This window comes from Lithobates pipiens, unplaced genomic scaffold (assembly GCF_037356315.1).
Source record: "Lithobates pipiens isolate NorthernLeopardFrog02 unplaced genomic scaffold, aLitPip1_a1.2 Scaffold_24, whole genome shotgun sequence".
Classification (NCBI taxonomy): domain Eukaryota; kingdom Metazoa; phylum Chordata; class Amphibia; order Anura; family Ranidae; genus Lithobates; species Lithobates pipiens.
Genome location: NW_027507786.1, coordinates 11871969 through 11878431, shown reverse-complemented (window position 1 = coordinate 11878431; position 6463 = coordinate 11871969). Strand labels below are relative to the sequence as shown.

The 6463-nt window shown below is 37.9% G+C and overlaps 1 non-coding gene across 1 annotated transcript; it reads left to right on the top strand.

Moving 5' to 3' along the window:
* Positions 1–721: 721 nt before the first annotated feature.
* LOC143929743 (U5 spliceosomal RNA) lies at positions 722–836 on the top strand. Its single transcript, XR_013262595.1, has one exon. It is a non-coding gene; the product is annotated as a U5 spliceosomal RNA (small nuclear RNA).
* Positions 837–6463: the final 5627 nt, after the last annotated feature.

Below are 6463 nucleotides of genomic sequence, written 5' to 3'. Positions count from 1 at the left end.
GGTATTTGATCACCCCTGCGGTTTTTATTTTTTGCGCTATAAACAAAAATAGAGCGACAATTTTGAAAAAAACGCATTATTTTTTACTTTTTGTTATAATAAATATCCCTCAAAAATATATGAAAAAACGTTTTTTCCCCTCAGTTTAGACCGATACGTATTCTTCTACATATTTTTGGTAGTAATGGCGGCGATCAGCGACATTATGGCAGACACATCAGACATTTTTGACACATTTTTGGGACCATTGTCATTTATACAGCAATCAGTGCTGCACAAAGGCATTGATTTCTGTGTAAATGACACTGGCAGTGAAGGGGTTAACCAGTGGGTGGCAGTGTAGGGGTTAAGGGTTCCTAGGGGCATGTTACTAACTGTGGGGGGCTGGGCTTTGCTTTAGTGAACACTGATCTCTGCTCCAATCACATGGAGCAGAGATCAGCATCACTTGTTGCTAGGCAGAACGGGGAGATGCTGTTTACAATGGCATCTCCCCGTTCAGCCGCCCCGTGAGACAATCGTGGGTATGCCCGCGGCGATCAAGTCCGCGGGACCTCAACCGGACTCACGGGGGTCCCGACCGACACGCACGTGATGGCAGGGCAGCATATAAAAATGGGCGTACCTGTACGCCAATATGCGTGCCCGTGCCATTCTGCCGACGTACATCGGCGTGCGCTGGTTGGGAACTGGATAATGTGTGTTTAAAAAAAGACGCTTGATATTCTTATTTCTCTTCAAATCGAATAACTCTTTTACCTTCTACTAAAGATTTCTGTGAAGAGGAACAACTATGAGTTTATTCCAATTTTTTGAGGCCAGGCGACTAACCGGCTAACAAAAACTAAAAAATAAAAAACACTTGTAGTCTCCCATGTCAGTGGTTCTCTGCCCCTCAAGTACCCCCAACATGTTTTGGGAATTTCTTTTAGTCCCCTTTCACACTGGAACGGGAGGTGCATCGGCGGTAAAGCGCCGTTATTTTTAGCGGCGCTTTACCGTCAGATTTGCGACACTATTCGGCCGCTAGTGGGGGCGGTTTTACTCCCCGCTGGCGGCCAAGAAAGGGTCAAAAACCAACGCCTCTGCAGAGGCGCTTTGCCGGTGGTATAGCTGTGCTGCCCCCTTGATTTCAATGGGCAGGAGTGGTGTCTACACCGCTCCTTCACCACTCCAAAGATGCTGCTAGCAGGACTTTTTTCACCGTCCTGCCAGGGCACCACTCCAGTGTGAAAGCCCTCGGTGCTTTCATACTGGAGACACAGCAGCGGCGTTTTCAGGTTGGTTTGCAGGCGCTATTTTTAGAGCAATAATGCCTGGAAAATGACCCAGTGTGAAAGGCGTCTTAACGCGGTACACACGATCTGACTTTTTGACAACAAACATGCAAATTAGTTGTTTTGGAGCAACATCCGAACTGTGTGTACGCTCCATCGGACAAACTTTGGTTTTCAAAACTGGTTTTCATCAGACTTTTGTTGGCTGTGCGAATGGACAAACTTTTTGAAAACATAAGTCCGATAGAGCAAAGTCCGACCGTGTGTACAGAAAACCATCAGACTTTACAAACACGCATGCTCAGAACCAATGCAAAAGATCACACAACAATACAGAAGTTGACCATAGGTGGCGCTGGAGTAATTGAACATCCTCTTTTAAAGTGTCGTCAGTACATTGAAACGTCACTACGTTCGTTTTTGTTGCCTAAAAAGTCCTGCCGTGTGTATGCAATACAAACTTACGGCCAACGCCCTGTGTACAAAAGTCCACGGGAAAGTTTGTACAAAATACAATCGTGTGTATGGGGCTTTACAGCCAATGCCCTTTGTAGAAAAAAATCCACGGGAAAGTTTGTACAAAGTACGATCGGCTTTAGATAAAATAGCTGTCCAAAATAATTTAAAGCACCTGTGCAAGATCAAGGAAAACCTGCAAACATGGCCTGTTGGAGGTACTTGGGGGCAGGGCTGAGAACCACTGTCCCATGTGACAGGGTGACACTGACAACAGATGAGGACAATTGGGAAACAAGACAGAGCGTTGTCACCCTATAACAGGAAGTGACTGAACAAGAACCTTCAACAGATTTTATTAAAAATAAGAGCTTGGAATTAAAAATATTAAAAAATTAGGAAAGAAAAAGCTAACCTGAGATTTTAGTGATTGGATTTGAATATACTTTAACCACTTGCCGACCGCTGTCTGCAAATATACATGAGCAGAATGGCATGGCTGGGCAAAGCAACGTACCCGTACGTTACCTTGAATTTCCCGCCGTGCATGCACGTGCCTGCCGCAAGCTCTGTGACCGTGCCCACGGGACCCACGGACTCGATTGCCATGGGGATAACCGCGATCGTGTCACAGAGCTGAAAAAAACGGGGAGATTAGGATGTAAACCGCATCTCCCCATTCAGCATAATGAGGACACTGATCGTCTGCTCCCTGTCATCGGTCACATCACACACAGCCCATCCCCCAGACAGTTAGAAACCCTCCCTTAGGACACACTTAACCCCTCCCCGCCCCCCTAGTGGTTAACCCCTTCACTTCCAGTGACATTTTTACAGTAATCAATGCAATTTTATAGCATCGATCGCTGTATTAATGCCAATGGTCCCAAAAATGTGTCAAAATTGTCTGATGTGTCCGCCATAATGTCGCATGTCACGATAAAAATCGCTGATCGACGCCATTACTAGTAAAAAAAAAAAAAATATTAATAAAAATTCCATAAATCTATCCCCTATTTTGTAGACGCTATAACTTTTGCACAAACCAATCAATAAACGCTTATTGCGACTTTTTTTTTTTTAACTAAAAATATGTAGAAGAATATATATCGGCCCACACTGAGGAAAAAAAATATTTTTTTTATATATTTTTGGGGGATAGATATTATAGCAAAAAGTAAAAAATAATGTGTTTTTTTTTTTTCAAAATTGTTGCTATTTTTTTGTTTATAGCGCAAAAAAAATAAAAACTGCATAGGTGATCAAATACCCCCAAAAGAAATCTCCGTTTGTGGGGAAAAAAAGGACATCAATTTTGTTTGGGAGCCACGTCGCACGACCGTGCGATTGTCAGTTAAAGCGATGCAGTGCCGAATTGCAAAAAGTGCTCTGGTCAGGAAGGGGGTAAATCCTCACCTATGTTATTATATATATATATATATATATATATATAATGAGAGAGAGAGAGAGAGAGATGTGTAGATAGAGAGAGAGTAAATATAAAAATACATCAGTATGTATCAGATCTGATATAAACCAAATTGTTACACTTGTAACCAGGGCCGGTACTACCACTAGGCAAACTAGGCAGCCACTGCCTAGGGCGCCCAGAAACTGATGTTCCTACTGTCTTCACTCTGCAGCAAGCAACTAAGTCTCAGCATCAGCAGGCAGCCGTCGTTCTGTTCACACATAGTGTCAGAGGCGCAGGACTGTGTCTGTATCTCATCTCCCGAATGACTGGAAGCAAGCAAACATTCATTGATGGGCGCTGGTAGGCTGCATTTATGGGCGCTGGTGAGGCTGCATTGATGGGTGCTGGTGAGGCTGAATTTATGGGCGCTGGTGAGGCTGCATTGATGGGTGCTGGTGAGGCTGCATTTATGGGCGCTGGTGAGGCTGTATTTGATGGGCGCTGGTGAGGCTGTATTTGATGGGCGCTGGTAAGGCTGCATTTGATGGGCGCTGGTAAGGCTGCATTTGATGGACGCTGGTGATGTAGCATTTATGGGCACTGGTAAGGCTGCATTTGATGGGCGCTTCATTAAAAAGGTGGGGTTTACATGGGCAGGGGAAAGGGGTTGGAGTTAGGGGGCGGCAAAATTAGGTTTCGCCTAGGGTGCCAAAAATCCTTGCACCAGCCCTGCTTGTAGCCCACTCAGTCAATCTGCAACATCCCTGAATATTATGACTTGCACGTTGTTCCATTCCATCACTGCAAGAATATTGATAAAAGCTAAACAGCATAGTGATCATAGTATAAATTTAATATATAATTACATTTATATAATATAATATATATGGTATAGATATATATTATCTATACCAAAAAGATCTGGTCATAAAGTATTTTTATAATGTAATATATAATATTAATATAATAATATAACAATAAAATATTATCCTAAAATGATTGCTATGTTGTTTAGCTTCTATCAATATTGCTGCAGTGATGGAACAATGTGCAAATGTTATAATATTCAGGGATGTTGCAGATTTATTGGCTGGGCTACAAGTGTAACAATTTAGTTAATATCAGATCTATTCCATATTATGTAAGTTTCATGCTTTTACCCTGCCATAGCCAACTAATCAGCAGAGGGAATTTAGCAGAATTCAGCACTGTCAGTGCTCTATAAATCCTGTGTAATAAAATGAATAATCATGATAATAAATGATGATTTCAAGGAAAAATGTCTGTGTATGGGGAATAGCCATAGAACAGAATAGCGGTCCCACTCCTTATTACAAGGTCATTGCCTATTATGGTGACTACCTGTGTGCTGGCAGTGCAGGCCCCGTGCCAAGCTTGCTCAGATCTATAAATACCTGCAGCTCTGCTTCTTGGTTGGACCTTACTGTTCCTTCTTCTACTAGTTGGGTCCACCTTGCTGAAAACAATAAACTGGCTAAATGTCTGTGTTTTATCTCAGCAGTTCTTGATCAGAGAGGCTGGAATACTGCAGTTAAATATACAGCAGATAAAGCAGAGGGAAAATGTACAAATCTCTGTACTGTGTTGCACATTGATAGAAATATGGTACAGCAAGCATAATAATATTTTAAAGTTACATCAAATATTACAAGATGAATATTAGAATAATGACTGGAGATATGCAATCATTAAAGATGTGCTTGTGTTTTCTTTTCTTTTCTTTTTCTTTTAAATCACAGCAAGGAGTTTTAATTGGGCATTTCTTTTCTTTTTCATGTTTAATCCCTCATACAGAACATGAATAAGGACTCAAGGACTCCGCTTATATCCTTGTGTGTGTGTGTATATATATATATATATACTCATGTTATAAAGTGCTGTGCAAACTGTTGCTATATAAATTATGTATAATAAAAAATATATACATATACAGTTTTAATCATTATATTTATATACATAATATATAACTGTTTTTCCCCCAAGTTTATTTATTTATATATATATATAATTTTATTTCTTAATAAATAATATATATATATATATATATATATATATATATATATATATATATATATATATAATATACACACACTGTATGAATAGTATATAATGCAATGATAAATATAAAAAAAAAATTCATTATATTTATATATAATATGTTATCGTTTTTTACCCAAGATACCCACATTTTTTGCATAGGATTCAATTAGAAAAAACCTGGGTTAAATTTCTGTAAATATCTGACAAAAATGGTGGTATTTTATATAAATATTATAAATAAATATAAATAAATATTATATAATGATATTTCTATATAATAACTATATATTTTTAATTAGTATATTTATATATAATATATAATTTCTTTTCATCCAAGATACCCACATTGATTGCATAGGATTCAATTAGAAAATGTGTGAATCCTGGGTGTAAAAAACTATACTGTATATAAATATTATATAATGAAAAAATATATATATTTATCATTACATTTATATATAATAAATAATAGGTGTTCATTCAAGATACCCACATCCAAGGTTTCAGTTGTAAAATGTTTGAATCCTGTTTTGAAGTTGTGTAAATCACAAGTTTTGTAAATTGTGTAAGTGATAGTGGCAAAATATATAAATATTATATCATGAAATAATTTATAAAAAAACTTTTTTTTATTATACAATGAAGTAATATTTAATAAAAAATAAAAAAATGTGTGTGTGTGTGTGTGTGTGTGTGTGTATATATATATATATATAATACTGGAACATGTACAGGCAGCAGAGCTCTGTTTGAGTTTGTTGGATATTGCAATAAAAGAAAAACCCAACTAAGCAATTAATTCTAAAGAAAAAAAAACACTTTCCAATGCCTAATTTGCATATAAAAATAATAATTTTTCTTAACAGTTAAATTGGGCTATTAACATTATTTTTAATTAATATTTTATAGTGTTTTAATTTGAGATCCTGTTTTTGTACATAACTTTTATTACCATTACTATTACTTAATTATTTAATTGCTTTTTTTTTAATTGCTTATTCCCTTTTTTAATGAAATATCCAACGAACTCAAGCATAGCTCTGTTCTCCCTGCGTGCTCCAATAAGGCGTCCTATGCGGGCACTGCATTAATCTGCAAGGTAATTAGCTCAGGACAATGATTTAATAGCCTGCTAATGCTTTAGCTTTAGTTCAGCCCTGGGTGATGTAAACAACGCAAGCAAGTTTTTAAACTATGCCAGGCCTGAAAATGTTTATTGTAACACGGGGAAATAGATGGAGCTTTGTGGGGACGA